The sequence below is a fragment of the Giraffa tippelskirchi genome, chromosome 3, assembly GCF_054371585.1.
Source record: "Giraffa tippelskirchi isolate mGirTip1 chromosome 3, T2T-mGirTip1v1.2.pri, whole genome shotgun sequence".
Taxonomy (NCBI): domain Eukaryota; kingdom Metazoa; phylum Chordata; class Mammalia; order Artiodactyla; family Giraffidae; genus Giraffa; species Giraffa tippelskirchi.
Window position 1 is genome coordinate 77605882 of NC_137277.1, and position 26060 is coordinate 77631941.

The 26060-nt window shown below is 40.1% G+C and overlaps 1 protein-coding gene across 5 annotated transcripts in view; it reads left to right on the forward strand.

Moving 5' to 3' along the window:
• LOC145542362 (uncharacterized) overlaps nucleotides 1-26060 on the forward strand; it is a 144224-nt gene that overhangs the window by 6686 nt on the left and 111478 nt on the right. Inside the window, exon 2 of one of the 5 annotated variants that reach the window (XR_014079807.1) lies at nucleotides 4961-5072. The exons of the other annotated variants lie outside the window; for them this stretch is intronic. The gene's annotated coding sequence lies outside the window, so the exon portion shown is untranslated. Of the gene's footprint in view, nucleotides 1-4960; nucleotides 5073-26060 lie in introns of those variants that run through there. 5 annotated transcript variants of the gene reach the window in all.

The window sequence follows — 26060 nt, forward strand, 5'->3', positions numbered from 1 at the left end:
GAGATGGCTCAAACTTATGTCCATTGAGTGGATGATGCCATCCAACCATCTCATCCTCTGTCACCCCTTCTCCTTCTGCCCTCAATATTTCAATTACCAATAGAAATAAACTATGTATAGAAATCTGAGTTCAGTGTCAATGACTCATGTGGAAGTTTGTCTAAGTGAATAAGTGACGTTTTCTATCTCTACTTGCTTCTGTTTATTCAAATCATCCAACAAATATTTATTGAACACCTATTATGTGTAACTAAGAGATGCTATGCATACCATGGCAGACAGATTTGGGATCTTTATCCTCTTGATACTTTTATTCCCTTGACACCTTTCAATACATTGACATACATAAGCAGATTTTTTTTTTTCTATAGCTACGAATACATCATTTCCCTCTTAGTGACCCCTAATGGCTCCTCCCCCAACTCAACCCAATTAAATCAGAATTTCTTGCCTGGGGCTTAATACCTTCCATGTTTGGTCTCAAAATAACTTTCTTCTAGCCCATCCCAAACATAGCCTATTTTTCCTTCCCTCTGGGAATGTCCCATGTCCCCTTTAGGAAATTAACAGATCAAGAAATAACTACTTGAGTCAATAGGTACCAAACGCTATACAAAATGGTGCCTAACAGAGAAATCCAACAGACAAGTTTCTCCTAACTGGATTGTTTGGGGCAAATTTTCTGGAGTAGAGGGACAGTTTTGAGAAATTTCATTTATACCAGTCTTTTTACAACTCCTGAAACTATTGATACTTTATAACTTCTTAAACTAAGTCTATTTCATGCTTCAGTTCAAAAGAAGAAACAATTGCTTCTTTTGTTACAGAGTATAAAGGACCTGGTATAAAACCATTCTCTCCTCAGAGCACATAGTTATTATGTGACAACATTTTATCTCATGAGAAATCTGATCTGGAAGATTGGATTTGTGCAGTGGAATGATTTAACAACTGATCCATGAAAGATATCAAAGGTTCACAAGACATACAGATAGTTTACAGCATCACTCTCTTCTATTGTCAGAGGTCAGAGTCCATGTAAATGGGCTACACAACAGGGTCTTATCTGAAGCCTTTCATACGCATGACCTCATCTTGAAAAGCCAAGTTCCTAAGCATTTTAGAAAGAGACATGGTGAATAAACAGTGTAAAATTGGTTAATCATGGGTAAAGTTTTATCACACAACAAACATTTACGTACACATGTCCCAAGTACTCACTCTGCAGACACTAAAGAAGTTGAAGATGTGCTCTTATTCTTGAATAGCTGGCAATCTACTTAAGCAGACAACACACACAAACTTCAAACCAGAAAACAATTTCAAAGCAACGTACAAAATATGCTGTGAATATAGTGATGTGAAAATAGTGATGCTTTCAGAAGAGCAAAATGTTTGGTTGCGTGACTAAGGGAAATAAACTTAGTTTAATCCTACATTTATCTTTCTTTTGTTTTGTTTTCTTTTTTTAATCAGAGCAAACTGGAAGAACACAGGTTAGTCTTGGTAGACTAGATAAAAGAGGTAAGAGAACATTAGAAACTAAAATATCATCAGTAAATAGGAGGAATGTAAACAGTGGAAAGAGGCTACAGGGCTTTGTAAGGACAATGGTGCAAAATAAGAGAAATAATTTAATGCAGCAAAGTTTCCTGAATTGTTTAAAATCCAAAAGAAACTTTGGGAAAGTAATTCTAATTTGAATTAGTAAAATATAATGAATAATACTAGAAATACAAAATTTCAGTTTTATCTTATATCTATGCATTGGAAGTCCAGCAAGCAGCTTGGATATTCTATTTTGGGTGCATACTGAAAAGCTTTGTTTATAACAGTTGCACAGTATATTGACCCAGTAAAGTAAATTTCCTCTGTTTATAGAAACTTGAAAAACTATTTTGGTTTTAAAACCACATGTTGTTCATAAGGAACACATTAGAATTGTGGATGAAAGTGAAAAAAAAAATCAATCTTAGACTCATCTTTTTTATTACTGTCCAAAATATTGGTAGTACTAATTCAACACAAAAATAATTTCAGCTCTATCTCATATCTATGTATCTCAAATATATATACACACATATGTACACACACACACACACACACACACACACATATATATATATTTGGTGGATTGTGGAGCTATTTCTTATCCTTTTCATTGCTTCACATAAAAATCAGCAGACTTTTTAAAAAACAGTTTTAGAAACCATACAGGGATTTATGAGACAGGAAACTGTTAATGGAACCTCCCTTGTATTTTTTACAGCTTCTTTGTTATTGAAATGAAAGGGTCCAATTAAATTGTCACTGAAGTTAATTTCCACTCCCCAAATGTTACTATATACAACTACAGAATCCTGTTCTTTCAGAGCCTTCAGTAGGAATCAAAAAGCCACACACAGACAGATAAGCAGATAAAGGGCATTCAGTTCAGTTGCTAACTCTATTCAAGAAGGTGAAATGGGTAAGCACAAGGAGAAAAATATGCATCTTGAATAAATGCCAACATTTACCTCTCTGTATATCAACATCTATAATTGTATATCTTATCTATCATTTATATTATCATTTGCTGGCTTAATTAAGTATATGCAAATAGAAAATTTTAACTCCTATATATGTGTCTTTTGATAAATGGCCAAAAAGTAAATTGTGCTTGTGTGTGTCTTTACAAATTTACAAAGTACATTTTCCAAGCGGCACTAAAGTAGACTTGAAGTAGATATCAGTAAAGCTTGTATGGTGCAAAAGGAAATAATACAGACTGCAACATGGTAGCTAAGACTATATATATATATATATATATATATATGTATATATACATACACACACACATATATATATATCTTAATTAAAAAAATATAAACACCATGGAGACATGATTTTTATCAGAGGCCTTAGCTGGAATTTCTTCTTAGCAAGTAAGATCAGTACAGCAAAACTCAGAGACAAAATGTCAAAAGACATCTAGGCAGATCACAGACAGACCTCAGCGACAGGGAGAACCACAAAGACAGAGCATTCCTAGAGTAGTACAAATCTGATTAAAATAATTTTGCAGTGTAACTGGAGAACACTGGGAACTTTGTTAATGGAAACTGAGGTTTGAGTGAAAAACTGAGAAGCCTCTGTATTTAGAATGAATTGTCTTAGGAAGTGCCAGCCCAGGTCCCCTTAATGTGACACAAGTACTAACTAGGGCATGGAAGAAAAGGATGTGCAGGAACCGGGTCAAAAGAATAGATAAGAAACAGTACTGACCGCACTAGCAACGATTTTCTTGGCCACAAGTGGGTAAAGATTATCACTGATACTTCAGGGAGGACAGAATGAAAACTACTACCCAAAGTCTAACCAAGCTGAATTTTTAAAAAATCAGTAGCACTGTATGTTACTTGTAGTCCACATTACTCTGTAAGTTTAGTCAATCCCAGTTGATGTTTTATTACTAGCACAAAGTACTGAGATATTAGCTTTAATTATAGCTAAAGCATCCCAACTAAAAATAGCAGCCAATACTCTGTTACCAAGAATATGTACTAGTTAGTCAGGAGGTAATGCTATTTTACCAAGGTTTAGTCCTGGCTACTTAAGTACTTTATATTATAGGTTTACATACTCTAAGTGTATTGATCCTCAGAAGAAAATGCTGTTAGATAGTATGATTTATTTCATTTAGAGATGAGGCAATGTTTTCCAAAGTGTTAAGGACTTGCTCAAAGTGATTACAGCCCTGACTCTTTCATATCCCCTTATAAGGAGACTGGACTGTCTTGTCTAGAAAGGCAGCTATCAGAGTGGGTGCCAGGGCTTGGGTCTCTGGAAACAGAATTGGGCAAAAATAGAAAGACTTTCTTAAAGCTCAAGTTCTAGAAAGCAAGATGAGGGCATTCAAACAAAGAGCAGAAGTGGGGAAAGAAAACAAAGCTAAGGTCCAGGAAGCAGGCAGACTCTCGAAACAAGAGCAGATCCATATTGTCCTGGGCAATCGCTGTGTGCAGAACAGTGGCATCGATGGCTTGTCTAGACTGGCTTTAATGTCTTAAAGACATAGAGGTTGTCTGGGAAGAGTGTTACAGTATTAAGTAACTGAAATTAGTGGCACTAGTTGTAAAGAACCCACCTGCCAGTTCAGGAGACATAAGAGACACAGATTCAATCCCTGGGTCAGGAAGATCCCCTGGCAAAGGGCATGGCAACCCACTCCAGTGTTCTTGCCTAGAGAACCCCATGGACAGAAGAGCCTGGCAGGCTACAGTCCATAAGGTCACAAAGAATCAGACACAACTGAAGCAACTTAGCATAGCACACACGAGATAGAATTCAAGGACTGGCCTGCTATTCAAATGCACTTTTTTTGTTTGTTTGTTTGTTTTGTTTTGTTTTAGTATTTCTTCCAATATACCCCAGTGTATATGGTCTTGGGTGCATACAGAGAAGTTCATTGTTTGAAGACATATGAAAAAGATTGCACTCTGAGTAATCATCCCTAATTCCTCCAAGAAATGTTGTCTTGTTGACAGTACCTACTTGTTCAATTCCTAGCTTAGTTAACTTCAGATTCACAGGTTTCCCCTTCTTTTCCTTGTAAATTAAGGAAGCCGGAGAAAAGCAGACTGAACCATTCTATCAAAGCAGTTTTGAGAAGACACTCTGCCTAGTCTAATGCTTTTCATGTACAGTAAGGGTCAGGAATTGGAAATGAGGCTGAAGGAATGAAATTAAAGGAAGTGATTTTCTAGATCCATGGAAGTCAGACCTTAATAACGAGACTTTATTAAAAATAACCCTGGAATACCTGACTTACCTCTGTTCAGGTATATAGACATAAATCTTTTTCAACTCTTATTCAGAATAATTTTCATGTTATTGGCACTTGAGACATAATCATATCTTGTAATAAAAGGAATGGGCTTCCCAGGTGGCGCAGTGGTAAAGAATCTGCTTGTCAATGCAGGAGACACAAGAGATGCAGGCTCCATCCATGGGTCAGGAAGATCCCCTGGAGGAGGAAATGGCAACCCACTTCAGTATTCTTGCCTGGAAAATTCCATGGACAGAGGAGCCTGGTGAGCTACAGTCCATGGGGTTGTAAAGCGTTGGACATGACTGAGCATGCACACATGATAGAGGGGGTAATAATTACTGCCAATAATTAGGAGGGGGCTATATTAACATTTAACTGAATGCCAATAAGTTAATAGTATAAAGACTGCACTCCAAGTCTTCAGCAAGCTTGCAGCTTGCATCATTCATTAGGGGCAGTGGACATGGGTGAGTGGTAGAGCTGTGGGCCCTGAAGTAGACACAGAAAGGTCTGGGTGGAAAAGATCCAAATCTAATCACATTGTTCTTTTATAGCTGTCACTTCTACAGACTTCACGTTTTATTCAGACATGGAAAAAGTTACTACATGGCTTTCAGCCGTTAAGTGATTTTGGAAGTGTTCATAAATCTTTATGAAAACCAATTCAGTTTCCAATTGGCAACAGTTTAGGAAATGGGCAAAAACGCTGTCATAGCTCCACTGAAAAAAATTTTCATTAAGTCAAATGAAATTTTAGTGGCTTGACTGAAATGAATCCTTGTTTTGGGATCAATGTCCATATTGACAGTACTTGCCACCAAAGCACTTTTAAGCAACTTTGAGTCTCTCAGTTTATAAAACAAAAACCATAGTGCAGAATGAGGGTGAGGCAGGATAAACCCTTTCCATTGCCCCATGACAGACTCTTGCCTTAAACCACATTATCAATACCATCAGACTATCTTTTTTTCTAAGCCAGGTTAACTGTCTTTAAAAAACCCTGGATTTCATAACTTCATTAGATAATTTTTCACAAATAGAACTTCTAAATGGCTTTTCAATCCTATTTGGGGGAACTCCTTGTTTTTCATAGTAGAGAACTCAGCTAAATGAGGTAAGAAATGTACACAGGTTAGGGATATTTTTTGAAGCGAGATGGTAGTATGATTTGTAAACAACATTAGAAGGTCTCCCATATGGGAATTGAAGTGAAAAGAGAAATATTTGTCTGAGGGTTGTTGTTGTCCAGTCAGTAAGCCATGTCTGATTCTTGTGACCTCATGGACTGCAGCACACCAGGCTTCCCTGTCCTTCATTATCTGCCTGTGTTTGCTCAAACTCATGCCCAATGAGTCAGTGATGCCAACCAACCATCTCATTCTTTGTCGCCCCCTTCTCTTCCTGCCTTCAATCTTTCCCAATATCAGGGTTTTTTCCAATGAGTCGGCTCTTTGCATCAAGTAGCCAAAGTATTGGAGCTTCAGCTTCAATATCAGTTCTTCCAACTGAATATTCGGGGTTGATTTCCTGTAGGACTGACTGTTTTGATCTCCTTGCTGTCCAAGGGACTCTCAAGAATCTTCTCCAGCACCACAATTCAAAAGCATAAATTCTTTGGTGCTCAACCTTTACGGTTCAACTTTCACATCCATACATGACTACTGGAAAAACCATAGCTTTATCTATATGGACCTTTGTTAGCAAAGTGATGTGTCTGCTTTTTCATACACTGTCTAGGTTTGTCATAGCTTTCCTTCCAAGGAGCAAGTGTCTTAATTTCATGGTTTCAGTCACCATCTGCCATGATTTTAGAGCCCAAGAAAATAAAGTCTGTCACTGTTTCCACTTTTTCCCTTTCTATTTTCCCATGAAGTGATGGGACTGGATGCCATGATATTAGTTTTTTGAATATTGAGTTTTAAGCCAGTGTTTTCCCTCTCTTCTTTCACCTTCATCACGAGGCTCTTCAGTTCCTCTTTGCTTTCTGCCATTAGAGTGGTAAAGAGAGAAAGAAAGAAAGAAAGTGAAGTCGCTCGGTCATGTCCAACTCTTTGCAACCCCATGGACTGTAGTCTGCCTGGCTCCTCCATCCATGGGATTTCCCAGGCAAGAATACTGGAGTGGGTTGCCATTTCCTTCTCCAGGGGATCTTCCCCCACCCAGGGATTGATTCAGGGTCTCCCTCATTGCAGGCAAACTCTTTACCCTCTGAGCGACCAGGGAAGCCCAAAGACAAAATCCTGCATGGCTTGTGTGCTGTGTGTGCTTAGTCACACAAATCTTAGTTTTCTGAATGTTGAGTTTTAAGTCACTGTTTTCATTCTCTTCTTTCACCTTCCTCAAGAGGCTCTTTAGTTTCTCTTTGCTTTCTGTCATTAGGGTGGTATCACCTGCATATCTGAGGTTGTTATTTCTCCTGGCAGTCTTAATTCCAGCTTGTGATTCATCTGGCCCAGCATTTCTCATGATGTACTCTGCATATGAGTTAAACAAGCAGGGTGACAATATACAACCTTGAGATAGCCCTTTCCCAATTTGGAACCAGTCCATTGTTCTATGTCTGGCTCTAACTGTTGCTTCTAGACATGCATACATGTTTTTCAGGAGACAGGTAAGGTAGTTGGTATTCCCATCTCTTGAAGAATTTTCCACAGTGTGTTGTGATCCACACAGTCAAAGCCTTTAGCGTAGTTAATGAAACAAAAGTAGATATTTTTCTGGAATTTCCCTCCTTTCTCTATGACCCAATGAATGTTGGCAATTTGATCTCTGGTTCCTCTGCCTCTTTGAAACCCACCTTGTACATCTGGAAGTTCTTCGTTCACATACTGCTGAGGCATAGCTTGAAGAATTTTGAGCATTACCTTGCTAGCATGTGAAATGAGTACAACTGTATGGTAATTTGAACATTCTTTGGCATCAACATTCTTTGGGATTGGAATGAAAACTGATCTTTTTCAGTCCTGTGGCCACTGCTGAGTTTTCCAAATTTGCTGGCATATTGAGTGCAGCACTTTGACAGCACCATCTTTTAGGATTTTAAATAGCTCATCTGGAATTCCATCACCTCCACTAGATTTGTTCACAAATTTGCTTCTTGAGGCCCACTTGACTTCACATTCCAGGATGTCTGGCTTTAGGTGAGTGATCACACCATTGTGGTTATCTGAGTCATGAAGATATCTTTTGCACAGTTCTTCTCTGTATTCTTGCCACCTCTTCCTAATCTCTTCTGCTTCTGATAGGTCCTTATTGTTTATGTCCTTTATCATGCCCATCCTTGCATGAAATGTTCCCTTGATATCTTTGTCTGAGGGTAAGCCTCCTTATTCTTTTATGTCCCTCCATATTTGTAACTCAGATGTCTGTTCACAGAAAAATTTTGCCCTCTTCTTTTGGAACCTCCCCGACCAGTTGTCACTGCCCATATTTTAGGAGATCTGCTTCCTCACAGATTTCCCCCAGCACAAGAATGATGCTAATATCCTTCCTTCAGTCCACGTAACCAATGCTGTCCTGTCTATTGGAGGTGTCTCATTTTAAACCTGGAGTGGTCATGATAAACTTTAGGCATCAACAAGTAAACCATAGACAACTCCCTGTTTTCCTTGAGTCTATTCCATGCCTACATATTCATTTTTTCTCTCAGTAAATATTTATTGACACCTGTTCTATGCCAGGCACTGTGCTTAGAGCTACAAATATTAATACAAACATAAATTAAGATAGGGTCCCACAGAAATAGAGATGCAGACAAAGAGAATGGACTTGTGGACATAGTGGAGCAAGAAGAGGGTGGGACAAATCCAGAGAGTAGCATTGACATATGACTCAGATGGCAAAGAATCCACCTGCAATGCAGACCTGGATTCGATCCCAGGTCTGGTTGGGAAAATCCCCTGGAGGAGGGCAAGGCAACCCACTCCAGTATTCTTGCCTGGAGAATCCCCATGGACAGAGGAGCCTGGTGGGCTACAGTCCATGCGGTCACAAAGAGTCAGACACGACTGAGCAACTAGCACAGCACATCACTGACATATATATACTACCATGTGTAAAATAGATAGCTAGTGGGAAGCTGATGTATAACAAAGGGAGTTCAGTTTAGTGCTCTGAGATGATCTAGAGGGGTGGGTGGAAGGGTGGGAGGGGGGAGGCTCAAGATGGAGGGGACATGTTGTTGTTGTTCTTGTTGTTCAGTAGCCCAGTCCTGTCTGACTCTTTGCAACCTCCTGGACAGCAGAACGCCAGGCTTCCCTGTCCCTCACCATCTCCCAGAGTTTGCCCAAGTTCATGTTCGTTGCTTCAGTGATGCCATCCAGCCATCTCATCCTGTGATGCCCTCTTCTCCGTCTGCCCTCAATATTTCCCAGCATCAGGGATTTTTCCAATGAGTCAGCTATTTGCATCAGATAACCAAAATACTAGAGCTTTAGCATCAGTCCTTCCAGTGAATATTCAGGATTGATCTCCCTTAAGATTGGCTGATCTGATCTCTTTGCCATCCAAGGGATTTTCAAGAGTCTTCTCCAGCACCATAGTTCGAAGGCATCAGTTCTTTGGCATTCTGCTTTCTTCACGGTCCAGATATCACAATCGCACATGACCACTGGGAAGACCATAGCCTTGACTATATGGACCTTTGTCGGCAGAGTGATGTCTCTGCTTTTCAACACACTGTCTAGGTTTGTCATTGCTTTCCTGCCAAGAAGTAATCGTCTTCTGATTTCATGGCTGCAGTCACCATCCGCAGTGATTTTGGAGCCCAAGAAGAGGAAATCTGACACTACTTCCATATTTTGACCTCTATTTGATGCAGTAATGGGACCAGATGCCATGATCTTTGTTTTTTTAATATTTAGTTTTAAGCTGGCTCTTTCTCTCTCCTCCTTCACCCTCATCAAGAGGCTCTCTAGTTCCTTTTGGCTCTTTAAGGGGACATATGTATACTTAAAGCTGATTCATATTGTTGTACAGCAGAAATTAATACAACATTGTAAAGCAATTATTCTCCAATTTTAAAAAAATTACTTAAAAAGAAGACAGATCCCACACTGCATGAAATTACAATATACATATGCAATTCAGATGAAATTTAAAAAAGAACTATACTTTTTAAAGCACAATATTCCATGTAGGAACAAAGACAGCTTTATCATCTGAAGGGGGACATCTACACTGACTCTTTCAATATGACTAGCTGCTTACTGGATAGGCTGGTAGAGCATTAGGACTACAGTAAATCACATTTTTAGGAAACATGAAGAAACAAAATCCAAAAACTTTTCATTTAGGAAAAGTTAGGCATGTGGCACACACCAGGGAGTGGTGGGAAGAGACAGAGAAGAGGCAGGCAGAGTTTAGACATGGAAAACTCTTGTGCCACACTAAGGAGTATGATTTTTTACTACATTCAGAAAAATAGTTTATGCAATATCCTTACATGCCTAGGGATATTGGAGTCACAGGAAATCAGAATCAGATAGTTTAGTTAAATGATGGATGTATTAACATAGGGAGAGAAATGCCAAGAGTCTGAATTAAGTCTTAAAAGGCTAAAGAGGAAGAACTAGAATGAGGGCAAGGGAAAAATTGAGCATATCACAGTTCTGGGGTGACTGCGTGTCGCCATTCACTGTGATAAAGTGTCAAGGAGGGAGCCTTTTGGATGGGAAGATAATCACAGCAGGGTGTTGTGCTGAATTTGACTTTTCTGAGAGACATCCAAGTGACTATATTCCAGAGACAATTAGTGAGACAATTTTGGGACTCAGGTGAGATGCCTATTCTAAAGATATTTTGGTAGGATCATTAACATAGTGGGGTTTCCCAGGAGGTTCAGTGCTAAAGAATTTGCCTGTCAATGCAGGAGACATGGGTTTGATCCCTGGGTCAGGAAGATCCTCTGGAGGAGGGCATGGCAACCCATTCCAGTATTCTTGCCTGGAGAATCCCATGGACAGAGGAGCCTGGTGGGCTACAGTTATGTAGGGGTGGCAAAGAGTTGGACATAACTGAGCGACTGAACATACACACATATTAACACAGAGATGTATGATGGAAAGAACATGTGAAGAGAATAAAACAGAGCTTTGAGAAAACCTTGAAGGATACCAAAGTTCGGGGTCACACAGATGAAAAGCAAGCTTCAACAGGTCTACGAAGGAGTCATCTGAGAGGCAAGAGACCAGGGAAATGTCACGTCTCTCAGATGACTAACAGGACAGCTCTCTCTGATATTGCTTTTTCTACATGCTGGTTTCTTCATTCCCTACCCACTTTTTCTGCCATGTTCTATCTCCCCTGCTACTACCAGATAGCAAGCCCACTCTCAAGCCTGAACCTTATCAGCCTTGGTCCTAACTTTTATTTCCATATCTGTTCCTCTAAGGGTGGCAGCTAAAGATGACCACTGCCAACAAACAACTTCAATGACGCAAATTCCAGTTACCTCAGTCTCTTCAAATTTAGAAGGAGAGGGCTCTTTGAAGGAGATGATGGACATAAAAGTCTTAGTGCCTGCAAACCTCCCATGGAAAACACAGCCATATTGGAACAGGAAGGGAAGCAAAAGAGACTAAGCATGAAGGCTGAGTCTTGGACTCAGCAGGGGAGGAATGAAGCAGCGAGGGCCATGGCTGTTCTTCAGTATGAGGAGGGCATGACCACCCGCTCCTGTATTCTTGCCTGGAGAATTCCACGGACAGAAAAACCTGATGAGCTACAGTCCATGGGGTCAAAACCAGTCGGACATGACTGAGTGACTAACAGTAGTTCTTTAGTATAACACACCAGGCCCTGTTGTCAGATGCCAAATCTTCCTAGTAGCACTGTGGAATGGTCCTGAACTGAGTGATTAGTGTGGAATTGCATTGTTGGATTTTAAGGTTCAGACTCTGAGAATATCAGGGGTCTCTGACATTTTAAGTGAGCTCACGGCGCCCAGTGTGGTGAAGTGTTTGAGAGTGGGCTGAGGTCTGAATAAACTTGGGGATTCTAGTGAAACGTGGCTCAGAAATTTGGTTCAGAATCTAGGGTGGAAGGATTTCAATGAGGCCATATACTTCCAATAAAGTGGGGGTTTTATCCTGGGGAACTCAGTGGTTAAAAATGCGGCTGTTTGAAATTTTGCTAATGGATGAGCTTGGAGCCCAAGTACCTCTGCCCTCCTTCTGCCTCCCTCTCTTCCTCTGTTTTTCTTAATTTTCTCTATCTCTCATAGACACACACACACACACACACACACACACACACACACACACACACAGCTTGTAAGCTTATGCCCCACTAAAGTAAGGCTAGATAGATGTGAATTAATTCTCTATTCAACATTTGTATGTAAGACATGCACAAAATGTGGCATGTCTATTGTACTCTGAACATCGTCCTCAGTCTGTTGTCACGCATGCATTTTAAGTGGGTGCATAGGGAAGGGGCTGCTGTATTCCCAGTGTTAGGTTTCCTGGGAACCTCCTGATCACCCCAGGTGGTGGTAGAACAATCCTCAATGACAGTAGAACACCTGGAGAATGTCTTCTAAGACAGAGCTTCTTAAACTTGAACGTGCCTATGAATCACTCAGAAATCTTGTTAAAATGCAAATTCTGATTGAAAGCTAGTCTGGGTTGGGGCCTAAGATTCTGCATTTCTAACAGGTTCCCAGGTGATGCCATAACTGCTAGGCTATAGATCACACTTTGAGTAGTAAGGTTTTAAGAGAATATTCTTGGTTGAGTTTTATTACACAGTTATGCCAGCAGAGTATAAAATCTGTCAGTATTGCCAGCTCAGAAAATCTGAACCAAGCAGCTAAGTGTAAATTGCTCTTTTCTGTCAACATCTTGTGGTTGAAAAATTAAATTAGACTATGTAATGAAAATCTATTTTGACATTTAGTTAGAAGCTATATTAATCCTCTTTTATGATGAGATTAAGTTCTGAAGCCTGCTATCTTTTACTAACAGATTCAGTGAATTATAGTTAGAAATCCCATCTCTCTCTATAACTGTCTGTAAATTATCATGGTAAAATTCCTAGTGTAGTTCAGATTCTTTATTTAAATTAAATGCTTCTTTCACACTAACAGAATGATTTGTAAAGAAATCTTTTAGCTATTTCCTTCCTTCCTCCCTCCCCTCTTACCCTTCCTCCTATCACATCTTTCTTCTTTCCTTGCTTCCCTCCCTGAAAGGAAAATACCAGCTTCCATAATAGCTTAAGTTCATAATGAGTCTATTTAATAAGGACAGGGAATCCAGAAAGCAATTTTCTGACTATATTCTTATTGAAATTTTAATTTGGTTGAGCCTTCTAATTCTTAAGAATGAATATGATTTCTGAGAATCTAAACCTTAACATCAAACATCTACATTGATAGATTCTCCCAAACAGTTGATATATCTTTATTTCAAAAGACTTCAACAGTTAAATCGTTAGATGTTTTCAGCCTGCTGTGGGCTGGGCATATCAATGATGTACTATGATTATGAAGAATATTTAATTCTAAAAATTCACCCCTTAGTCTGATATTACCATAATGATGTTCTGAAGAAGACTAATTCTGTGAACCAGATTATTATTCCCCAAAGGGGAATTCTGTGGTTACACAAACTTGGTAAAATGTGCATTCTTTAACTTTTTCTTAGACACCCACAAAGCACATAAATATTTGAAAAATACAGAGAATCAACCTATTGTACTCTATTACAGTGTTTCTCAAATTTATTTGTTCATGGAGTACACTTTGAAAAATGTTTCCCTTCTCCACTTTTAATCTTTTTCCATATTGATTACACTTTTGGCTTGAGGAAGAAATGGATACAATGCCATTCCTTGCCTCATCAATAAAAAAAGAAGCCTTCACAGAGAGTTAGATGAGTTTCTCTGAAGCCTTTTTGGAAAACCAGGACCTTCTGAGCTGTGTCGGGCAAGGGGTTGTTTACCAAGTGGGGAAGGAATGGTGGGGATATGGGTAGAGCAGGCATGCATGATTCATCACCTGGCTGCCACACCGTACGAAGGTCAGAATGCGGTCAGCAAGGAATGAAAGTGGGAAAGTGAGGATGGCTTCTAGGAAGAAAACTAGCAAAGCCTAGAGAAGATTTTTTTTTTAAATGTGTTTACCACCTCTACCCTCTTCATACTGGTTTAAGCCGCCAACTTTTCTCATTTCTTTAAAAGCTTTGTTACTGGTGCCTCTGTGCTTGTCCCCTTACCATCAATTCTTCACATAACTGTCAGAGCAATCATCTAACAATATAAATCAAGTCATGTGACTTCCCTGCTCAAGCCCTTCCAAGGGGTTTCCATTTCATTTCAGTTCAGTTCAGTCGCTCAGTCGTGTCCGACTCTTTGCGACCCCATGAATTGCAGCACGCCAGGCCTCTCTGTCCATCACCAACTCCCGGGGTCTACCCAAACCCATGTCCGTTGAGTCGGTGATGCCATCCAACCATCTCATTCTCTGTTGTCCCCTTCTCCTCCCGCCCCCAACCCTACCCAGCATTAGGGTCTTTTCCAATGAGTCAACCCTCGGCATGAGGTGCCCAAAGTATTGGAGTTTCAGCTTCAACATCAGACCCTCCAATGAACACCCAGGATTGATCTCTTTTAGGATGGATTGATTGGATCTCCTTGCAGTCCAAGGTACTCTCAAGAGTCTTCTCCAACACCACAGTTCAAAAGCATCAATTCTTCGGCGCTCAGCTTTCTTCACCGTCCAACTCTCACATCCATACATGACCACTGGAAAAACCATAGCCTTGACTAGACGGACTTTTGTTGGCAAAGTAATGTCTCTGCTTTTAAATACGCTATCTAGGTTGGCCATAACCTTCCTTCCAAGGAGTAAGTGTCTTTTAATTTCATGGCTGCAATGACCATCAGCAGTGATTTTGGAACCAGTCTGTTGTTCCATGTCCAGTTCTAACTGTTGCTTCCTGACCTGCATACAGGTTTCTCAAGAGACAGGTCAGATGGTCTGGTATTCCTATCTCTTTCAGAATTTTCCACAGTTTATTGTGATCCACACAGTCAAAGGCTTTGGCATAGTCAATAAAGCAGAAATAGATGTTTTTCTGGAACTCTCTTGCTTTTTCAATGATCCAGCGGATATTGGCAATTTGATCTCTGGTTCCTCTGCCTTTTCTAAAACCAGCTTGAACATCTGGAAGTTCAAGGTTCACGTATTGCTGAAGCCTGGCTTGGAGAATTTTGAGCATTACTTTATTAGCATGTGAGATGAGTGAAATTGTGCGGTAGTTTGAGCATTCTTTGGCATTGCCTTTCTTTGGGATTGGAACGAAGACTGACCTCTTCCAGTCCTGTGGCCACTGCTGAGTTTTCCAAATTTGCTGGCATATCGAGTGCAGCACTTTCACAGCATCACCTTTGAGGATTTGAAATAGCTCAACTGGAATTCCATCACCTCCACTAGCTTTGTTCCTAGTGATGCTTTCTAAGGCCCACTTGACTTCACATTCCAGGATGTCTGGCTCTAGGTGAGTGATCACACCATTGTGATTATCTGGGTCGTGAAGATCTTTTTTGTACAGTTCTTCTGTGTATTCTTGCCACCTCTTCTTAATATCTTCTGCTTCTCTTAGGTCCATACCATTTCTGTCCTTTATCGAGCCTATCTTTGCATGAAATGTTCCTTTGGTATCTCTAATTTTCTTGAAGAGATCTCTAGTCTTTCCCAATCTGTTGTTTTCCTCTATTTCTTTGCACTGATCGCTGAGGAAGGCTTTCTTATCTCTCCTTGCTATTCTTTGGAACTCTGCATTCAGATGGGAATATCTTTCCTTTTCTCCTTTGCTTTTCACTTCTCTTCTCTTCCCAGCTATCTGTAAGGCCTCCTCAGACAGCCATTTTGCTTTTTTGCATTTCTTTTCCGTGGGGATTGTCTTGATCCCTGTCTCCTGTACAATGTCACGAACCTCTGTCCATAGTTCATCAGGCACTCTGTCTATCAGGTCTAGTCCCTTAAATCTATTTGTCACTTCCACTGTATACTCATAGTGGATTTGATCTAGGTCATACCTGAATGGTCTAGTGGTTTTCCCTACTTTCTTCAATTTCAGTCTGAATTTGGCAATAAGCAGTTCTTGATCTGAGCCACAGTCTGCTCCCGGTCTTGTTTTTGCTGGCTGTATAGAGCTTCTTCATCTTTGGCTGCAAAGAATATAATCAATCTGATTTCGGTGTTGACCATCTGGTGATGTCCATGTGTAGAGTCTTCTCTTGTGTTGTTGGAATAGGGTGTTTGCTATTACCAGTGCATTCTCGTGGCAAAACTCTATTAGCCTTTGCCCTGCTTCATTCTGTACTCCAAGGCCAAACTTGCCTGTTACGCCAGGTGTTTCTTGACTTCCTACTTTTGCATTCCAGTTCCCTATAATGAAAAGGACATCTTTTTTGGGTGTTAGTTCTAAAAGGTCTTGTAGGTCTTCATAGAACCATTCAACTTCAGCTTCTTCGGCATTACTGGTTGGGGCATAGACTTGGATTACCGTGATATTGAATGGTTTGCCTTGGAAACGAACAGAGATCATTCTATCGTTTTTGAGATTGCATACAAGTACTGCATTTCAGACTCTTTTGTTGAGCATGATGGCTACTCCATTTCTTCTAAGGGATTCTTGCCCACAGTAGTAGATATAATGGTCATCTGAGTTAAATTCACCCATTCCAGTCCATCTTAGTTCGCTGATTCCTAGAATGTTGACGTTCACTCTTGCCATCTCCTGTTTGACCACTTCCAATTTGCCTTGATTCATGGACCTAACATTCCAGGTTCCTATGCAATATTGCTCTTTACAGCATCGGACTTTGCGTCTATCACCAGTCACATCCACAGTTGGGTATCGTTTTTGCTTTGGCTCCATCCCATCATTCTTTCTGGAGTTATTTCTCCACTCATCTCCATTAGTATATTGGGCACCTACTGACTGGGGAGTTCATCTTTCGGTGCCCTATCTTTTTGCCTTTTCATACTGTTCATGGGGTTCTCAAGGCAAGAATACTGAAGTGGTTTGCCATGCCCTTCTCCAGTGCCCTTCTCCATTTCATTTAGCCCAGTGAAATACAGCTCCTTGGTCATAGTGAAAAGGCCTTGTGAATTTCTGCAACCTCACCTCATGCTTTATTCAGTTCATTCCAGCCCTGGCCTTTTTGCTGTTCCACCAAAATGCTACACTATTTTAAAATTTTGTCCCCTTGGTACTTTCTGTCTTCTGGCCATACATTTCTTTCTTTAGATATTCACATGACTTGTTCCCTTAGTCCCTGCCATGTTACCTCCTCAGGGAGAGCCTCCTTGATCAGGCTAAGACACCTGCTTTATTTTTCTGATAAACTTGTTTTTGTCGCATACTTTTACACTTATCTCTTTTCTGCTGCCTCCACTTGAGTTGCTTGTGTCTATCTCTGTATGCTCAGCACTTGAAACGGTGCATCACATATTGTACTGAAAATCTTTCTGGAGGGCAACAATAAAGTCCATAAGGTTAAAAGAGAAATTCATCATGATCAGTTAAAAGAGAAAATCATCATGATCAGTTAAAAGAGAAAGGGGTGGACTTCAGGACTTCCCTGGTGGTTCAGTGGTAAAGACTCCACCTGCCAATGCAGAGATAAAAGATGTCGACAAGGACTTTGCTATTCAGAGTTTTCACTGTGATCCTCAAATGCCTTCTATTACTCTGTAATGTTCTTTACAAACAACCCACTGCTTTCTCTATTTTTAAATATATTTATTTATTTATTTGGCTGTGCTGGGTTTTCGTTGCTGCACGGGCGTTTTCTCTAGTTGCGGCTGGCAGGGCTACTCTCTAGTTGCAGTGTGTGGGCTTCTTATTGCAGTGGCTTCCCTTGTTATGGAGCACTGGCTTTAGCGTATGTGGGCTTCAGCAGCTGCAGCACATGGGCTCAGCAGTGGTGGCTTCTGGGCTGTAGAGCACTGGCTCAGTAGTAGTGACACACTGGCTTAGCTGCTCCACGGCATGTGAGATCTTCCCAGACGAGAGATCGAAACTGGGTCTCCTGCATTGGCAGGTGGATTTAAGATCCAAGCACTGATTCTTAGAGAATATCATAGACTGAAATGGTCAAAAGCAAATAAACAAAAAAACACCTCTGAATTAGACAAAATCTAAGCTGTCTTCTACGTATTAGGTTTTGAATTTTAGTTTTCCACTTAGCTAAAACTGACTCTCCCCTTACATTCAAATTGTACTTCAAAGACCCTTCCTTAAAAAAAATCATCTTCTAGGTGACTTCTCTGGTGGTCCTGTGGTTGACAGTCTACCCGCTGATGCAAGGGACAAGTGTTCGATCCCTGACCTGGGAAAATTTCATGTTCCTCAGAGTAACTAAGTCTGTGTGTGACAACTACTGAGCCCATGAACCCTAGAGCCTGTGCTTGGCAACAAGAGCAGCCACCACAACGAGATGCCCATGCACTGCAGCTAGAGGAGTAGACTCTATTCTGCACAACTAGAGAATGCCCCTGCACAGCAACAAAAACCTAGGGCAACCAAAAAAAAAAATCTACGACATTAAAATTCAAGTCTAGATTATTCATAAATTTAACAGACAATTTATCTGGGCAGTGCATTGATTCACACACACAGAAACCGAATTAATTTTCCTTATATGCAAGGATTTTGAGTATAGATAGCTGATGTTTGTCAGACCTTAATATTTTCAAACCAGTATTTTTTAAGCTTATGGCTTATCTATTGTATCTTGTTTCTTACAGTACATATTAAATTTCAGGAGCAAGATTTATATTAGAAGTTAGATTGAAAACCTGGAACTGATTAAAGACATTCATTTTAAACTTTATGGCCTTAGTCCCAGAAATTTCATATTAGCAATGTAAAGCAATCCAAGCTAATAGAAAAATTGGATTAAAATTAATATAAGGTTATTTTTCAAAAGGCTCTGTAGTTATATCAATGACCTGATAATAAATGTTCAAGTAAAATTTGCACCATGAAGATTGCTTTATCCAGAGTGACAGCATGCTGGATGCACCACAGACTGCATTCGGACAGTAGTGACAGACATGTACCGTCAGCTGGGGATGACTATAAGCGAGCTATGTATGGCAGGGACTGCAAGCTGGTCATCAAAGTTCACTCTCCCCAAAGTATTATGGCTAAGTTAGCCATCTGGCCACCAAGCCAGGGACCATCATTTCTGACATTGCCACCCCTCCCCTAATCCTTACTGCTAAACACTATTCTGACTTTGTTCTCACCAGGGTAAAGTCAGTGGAAGTTCTGAATGCCTCTTCCAGTCCCAGGACTTAAAGAAGTGTGCATATGATCCTTCAGGCATTTTCTCCCTCAAAAATCTAGAACAAATTCTATTTAAAGGAACCGTCTTTAGAAAACATTCCTTGTAAGGTGGGGGAAACGCCCTAGATGATAATGGAGAAAGGAGATGGAAGAAGCCTGGATCTCTGAAATGCAGAGCACTGAAGCCTGCCTACTTGCCCCAGGATGATATGTAAGGAGAACATCAAAATCACTTTTGAATTCTTCTATTGTTAAAAAGAAACACAGATAAATAGAACAGTATTGTGGACTCTATGGGAGAGGGCGAGGGCGGGATGATATGGGAGAATGGCATTGAAGCATATAAATTATCATATGTGAAACAAATCACCAGTCCAGGTTCAACCCATGATACAGGGTGCTCAGGGCTGGTGCACGAGGATGACCCAGAGGGATGGGATGGGGAAGGAGGTGGAAGGGGAGTTCTGCAAGGGGAAAACATGTGAATTCATGTCAATGTATGGCAAAACAAATACAATATTGTAAAGTTAAAGAATAGAAAATAAACTGATTTAATAATTTAAAAAAAAAGACTCCCTGGGATAGCATTAGAGCAGCTTAGCCTTTCAGTTCAGTCATTCAGTCATGTCCGACTCTTTGCGACCCCATGGACCGCAGCATGCCAGGCTTCCCATCACCAACTCCTAGAGCTTACTGAAACTCATGTCCATCAAGTTGGTGATGCCATCCAACCACCTCATCCTCTGTCATTCCCTTCTCCTCCTGCCTTCACTCTTCCACAGCATCAGGGTCTTTTCAAATGAGTCAGTTCTTTGCATCAGGTGGCCAAAGTATTGGAGTTTCAACTTCAGTGACATCAGTCCTTCCAATGAATATTCAGGACTGATTTCCTTTAGGGTGGACTGGTTGGGTCTCCTTGAAGTCCAAGGGACTCTCAAGAGTCTTCTCCAACACCGCAGTTCAAAAGCATTCTTTGGCACTCAGCTTTCTTTATAGTCCAACTCTCACATCCGTACATGACTACTGGAAAAACGATAGCTTTGAATAGACAGACCTTTGCTGGCAAAGTAATGTCTCTGCTTTTTAATATGCTGTCTGGGTTGGTCACAGCTTTTCTTCCAAAGAGCAAGCGTCTTTTAATTTCATGGCTGCAATCACCATCTGCAGTGATTTTGAAGCTCCCAGAAATAAAGTCTGTCACTGTTTCCATTGTTTCCCCCTCTATTTGCCATGAAGTGATGGGACTGGATGCCATGATCTTAGTTTTCTGAATGTTGAGTTTTAAGCCAGTGTTTTCACTCTCCTCTTTCAATTTCATCAAGAGGCTCTTTAGTTCTTCTTCACTTTCTACCATAAGGGTGGTATCATCTGCATATGTGAGGTTATTGATATTTTTCCCAGCAATCTTGACTCCAGCTTGTGCTTCATCCAGCCCGGCATTTCACATGATGTACTCTGCATATAAGTTCAATAAGCAAGGTGACAATATACAGCCTTGATTTAATCCTTTCAAAATTTAGAACCAGTCTGTTTTTCCATGTACAGTTCTAACTGTTGCTTCTTGACCTGCATACAGATCTCAGGAGGCAGGTCAGGTGGTCTGGTATTCCCATCTCTTTAAGGATTTTCCACAGCTTGTTGTGATCCACATAGTCAAAGGCTTTGGCATATTCAATAAAGCAGAAGTAGATGTTTTTCTGGAACTCTCTTGCTTTTTCAATGATCCAGCAGTTGTTGGCAATTTGATCTCTGGTTCCTCTGCCTTTTCTAAATCCAGCTTGAACATCTGGAAGTTCTCAGTTCATGTACCGCTGAAGACTGGCGTGGAGAATTTTGAGGTTTACTTTGTTAGCGTGTGAGATAAGTGCAATTGTGCGGTAGTTTGAGCATTCTTTGGCATTTCCTTTCTTTGAGATTGGAATGAAAACTGACCTTTTCCAGCCCTGTGGCCACTGCTGAGTTTTCCAAATTTGCTGGCATATCGAGTGCAGCACTTTCACAGCATCATCTTTTAGGATTTGAAATAGCTCAACTGGAATTCCATCACCTGCACTAGCGTTGTTCCTAGTGATGCTTTGTAAGGCCCACTTGACTTCACATTCCAGGATATCTGGCTCTAGGTGAGTGATCACACCATCATGGTTATCTGGGTCATGAAGATCTTTTTTGTACAGTTCTTCTGTGTATTCTTGCCACCTCTTTTTAATACCTTCTGCTTCTGTTAGGTTCATACCATTTCTGTCCTTTATCGAGCCCATCTTTGCATGAAATGTTCCCTTGGTATCTCTAATTTTCTTGAAGAGATCTCTAGTCTTTCCGATTCTATTGTTTTCCTCTATTTCTTTGCACTGATTGCTGAGGAAGGCTCTCTTATCTCCCTTGCTATTCTTTGGAACTCTGCATTCAGATCTAAAAAACCATCCATGGTGCCTATTCCCTTTCAGGTTCTGCTTTGTCTTCATGATGTCCTGTCATTCACCCAGACCCCAGAGGCTACCTGTATCTGTCTTCTGTTCTGAGTTCTTTCCTTCGTGTTCTCAACTTGTTTGGCCTCTAAGACCTGAGTCGTGTTGCATTTGTTTTTAGCCCCATCTGACACTTGCAAATAATTCAGATTATCAGTCAATTTTCAGAAGCTTACAGGCCATTACTTCTCTGAAAGGTACTTAGTTTTCTTGAAAGTTGTGACTTAATCCAAATTAAAGGATTTATTTTTTTTTCTTGGCAGAGGTTCAACCAGAAGCCTACAGACTATTTCAATATCTGTCCAGTTAATTTCTATAATGCTAGACCTCCCCTCTTGTATGAAAAGTAAAGAACCTTTGTGTCAGATTCTCAGGCTAGAGTCAGGTTCAGCCTGACAGGAAGAGAGCTGAACAGGAGCCAGGCCCATCCTCTCATCTCTTTTTCACCATTTCTCCAGGAAGCTAAAAGTAAGAGATCATCTCAGTTGTTATTCTGAGAAAGAGGCTTAATTAGTAATATCACAAGGTTATGAACTGCATAAGCATCAGTGACTACCTGCTATGTCTAAGCAGACGTAACCAATGAGATTGTGTGACTCAACTTAGATTTTAGAGGTTTCTGTTTTTTCGTCTCAATGAATCAGACATTCAAAGTTTCCAAGTACTGCTTTAGATTCCCCAGCTTCATCAGTCTTTGTGAGGCTAAAAGTGAAAGCATCGGTAGAGAGCACTGACCACAGGAAGACCACCCTCCCTTGGGCAACTTTACTGGAAACTGGTGAATAACAGGTGCTCGCTGTGCCTGTCAGGCTTCACAGTGCCTTTCAAAAGCAGAGTGCCACTCTTCAGTGAGATATGACATAAGTTATTGGGTCAAGATCAATATACAAAAAAATATGATGAATAGAATATTAAAATAGTCCTTTCTCTATAGTTCCCACAGTATTGTTTTGTGAAATTTAGTTTCAATTGTATGTAAATAGGAAGGTGCATGTATGTGCATGTTCATTAGTGTGTACTGTGTTGTGATGCAAAACTGTATTTCTTACTCTCATAAACAAAGTTTTGAAAAGGCTCAATTCAGCCTGTTATTTCATTTTGGAAACAGGATGGCTACTCTTCATGGGTGCCTGCCTATGGTGTTAGTGTCATTGAATGGAGTCTGATGACTTGGTGCTTGATGCTGAAAGTGCTTCCCTACCACAGAACTATAAACTACGCATCTCGGTACCAGATGGTCAGCTCCAGGGCTATCCCTCTGCAAAACTATTTAATTCTCTCTGATTCTGTAACAATCAGTTTCCAAATCCCAACAGTGCCCTGGTTTACCAAAGAATAATGTCAGAAAAGAAAAGCAAATGACCTCACATTATCTATGTATCTATAAACACATGTAATAAACCTATGGCCTCTAATCTTAAACTCCCTCAATCATGGACAATATTATGTTGTACCTTCTCAAAGGACCACGCAGTTCTTTACCAAGAAGCTCTGATATACAGGTGAACAATGAAGATGATGAATTATTTACTGCAATAAAAAATATTTGGAAAAAAAAAAAAAGAATTCCCTGGCAGCCCAGTGGTTAGGATTCCACACTTTCACTGAAGGGGGCCCAGGTTTGATCCCCGGTCATGGAACTAGGATCCCACAAGCTACAAAGCACAGCCAAAAATAAAATTAAAAATAAATTAAAAAAATAAAAGGAATTTAGTCAACAAATTAATTTGTAGATTCTGCTATAGATTTCCTCTTGAGGAAATAATGTTAGGGAAACATTTTTATTCTAATTGTAAAAAAGTACTATTTAGTACTAAGAACTCAAATATCTTAAAGTAAATTGAGTACTACATTTAACTTTTAGATTTTTATGTATAGAATTATTTATATTCCAGATGAAATTACTTAGAGCTAGAAGCATTTGTTTAATTACTGTACATATTTAAAAGTATAAAATATTTGCCAAAACACTCAAAAACATAAATCACGGGAAAGGAGAAATTTCTGACTGATTGTCTTAGTTCGAAATACTGACACACTAGTTTATCTTATGAATGATCACATCCAGTAGCTTAACTAATAACCTGCACCATTGTCTCTTATATAGTGAAAAGAAAATCTGAGTACAAAACCTGTGTGAGCAATGAAAGATGAAAATGTTAATACTGTTATGAAAAATGGTTTGACTTTTTAACTCTACAATATTCTGTTTTGCAGAAATCAATCTTCTAAAAATAATCTTTAAACTCACTAATTTGCTCAAAAGTACCAATTTAAACAATGAAAAAAGATAAAATATCAAAACTCCTGTCTTAAGAATAGCTTATAATAATTTTATTCTAATATGGTGCTCTTTCTGCTTCAATCAAGAACTCACTATTGTATATTTGAAAGCTTTATGAAACTGCTTTACCTTTTACCTATATAATACTAATGAAAAATGGTACTAAAATAATTTATAGGCTTTATGAATCTATGAAAACTTCACTATAAAGTAAATCATTTTGGGCTAACGGTTTCTGTGAGCAGAGAAATATATTTGAAAATATGCAAAAAAATTAAAAGGGCTAAGAAAATAAAGAGTATTTTTCAGGGTTCTCTAATATGTAACGTGTGACTCAGGTTGGGCCTCGGGTGCAATTTATCTTTTTTGCAGGATCCTTTGAGGGGAGGGAAAGGCGAGAAAAGAGAGCAGCTTGGTAAGGAAATGAAGAATGCACTGCTTGGTGTTGTTTGGAATGCTGTAATTGCCACACAAAGGCCACCCCGCAGCTCAGCTTGACCTTTGATGTGGAAACTACAGATGGCTTCTTCTTTTAATAAAGCAGCATCTCTAGACAGCAACACTTGGGTCCTGCTGGCTTATGGAGTTAACAGCCTTCTCCTTTTTTCCGAGGATACTTTCCTCCTAGTAAACTTGGAATCACAGGAGGTTTTAGAGCTTTGTCTTATGCCTCCTTTGCATTGCACCAAGCAGGTTTAATGCATTAGCCTCCCAACCCAGTGAATCGTTAAAACAGCAGGGGGTTAGATGGGTGGGCACACAGGATTTCCAAAACTGTAGTTTTTATTTTCCCCTGTCCCTTCAAAAAAATCCCTTAAGCTGCCTTTGAACTTTGAAAGGTAGTTTTTGTATTAGCCTTTTCTTGTCATTTGTAAGATGTGAACAGTGCCAGTGCTATACCCAGGAGCTGCAAGCTTAATGCACATAATCATTTTGTGGAAAATATTCTGTGGCCTCCTAAATAGGTACACATGAAGTCGTTTTACCCTCTAGAAAATGCTATCTTTAACAATTCGACATTGGACTGAGTCCCGGGTATTCAAGGACTCAAGAAATTCAAGCAGCCAGCCTAAGGAGGGATTTGGCAAACAGACATGTTCTATGGACAGACCTGTCTCAGTGTATCAGGAAAGGGATGGCAAACTCAGGAAGGTAAACATTTAATCAAGGGACTACTCAACAGTGTGAGGTCAGGCTTACAAGTAGGTAAAAAGAAGTGAAGGAGGGCTCTCCTTGTGGCTCAGTGGATAGGATTCTGCCTGCCAGTGCGGGGGACCCAGGCTTGATCCCTAGTCCAGGAAGATTCCACATGCCGTGGCACAACTGAGCCTGTATACCACAACTACTGAGGCCACCTGCTGCAACTACCGAAGCCCTCGTGCCTAGAGGTTGTGCCCTGCAATAAGAGAAGCCCTGTAACAAGAAGCCCACACACCACAACAAAGAGTAGCCCCCACTCCTTACAGCTACGAGAGAAAGCCAGCACAAAGCAACAGAGACCAAGTGTAGCTAAAAAAAAAAAGTGGTAGAGTGTCAGCATCACCACCAGACCTGAAGGCCAAGGTGAGGAAGCAGTTACTGGGTCCCAGAGAGAGCGGGCACTCCAACTGACAGAGAGCTATTCCACTGGAGGATCTTCCCCCTGAGGAGCCAAGATGCTAACAGCCCACCAGCTGCTATGGAAGAAAATCCCCAGCTTCTTCCCCTCAATCTCCTCCATGCCTGTGTCTCTGTTATAAAGCTTACAAACTTTCCAAAGGGGAAATGAGTCCCTCTGAGGTCATATGTCATGCTTGAAATGAGGTTTATTTTAGAGGTCAGTTCTCTTCTCAGATCATGTTGGTTCTCCTGAATGTAAACCAACTAAAAAAAAAAAAAAAACCACCTAAAAGAGAAATTGATACTCTTTATTCTTTCAACATCTGAATAATTTTGTGGAATATACTTCATGTGTATTGGAAAAAACATCCCTCGTTTGTTCTCTAGTTTTCATACAAAACACATACGCAAATATTTGGAAATGAAATCATATGCCTCATGTCTTTCTCTTGTAATTGTGCTCTATAGATGTAGAGAGTAGTTTATCCTCCCCTTTGAAGTGTGATACGGGGTTGAAAGTGTAGCTTCTTTGGAAATGAGTGAGCTCTGTCTGTTATCCTACTACTCATAGTTTTCCTTACTCACCTTATCTAGGCTTT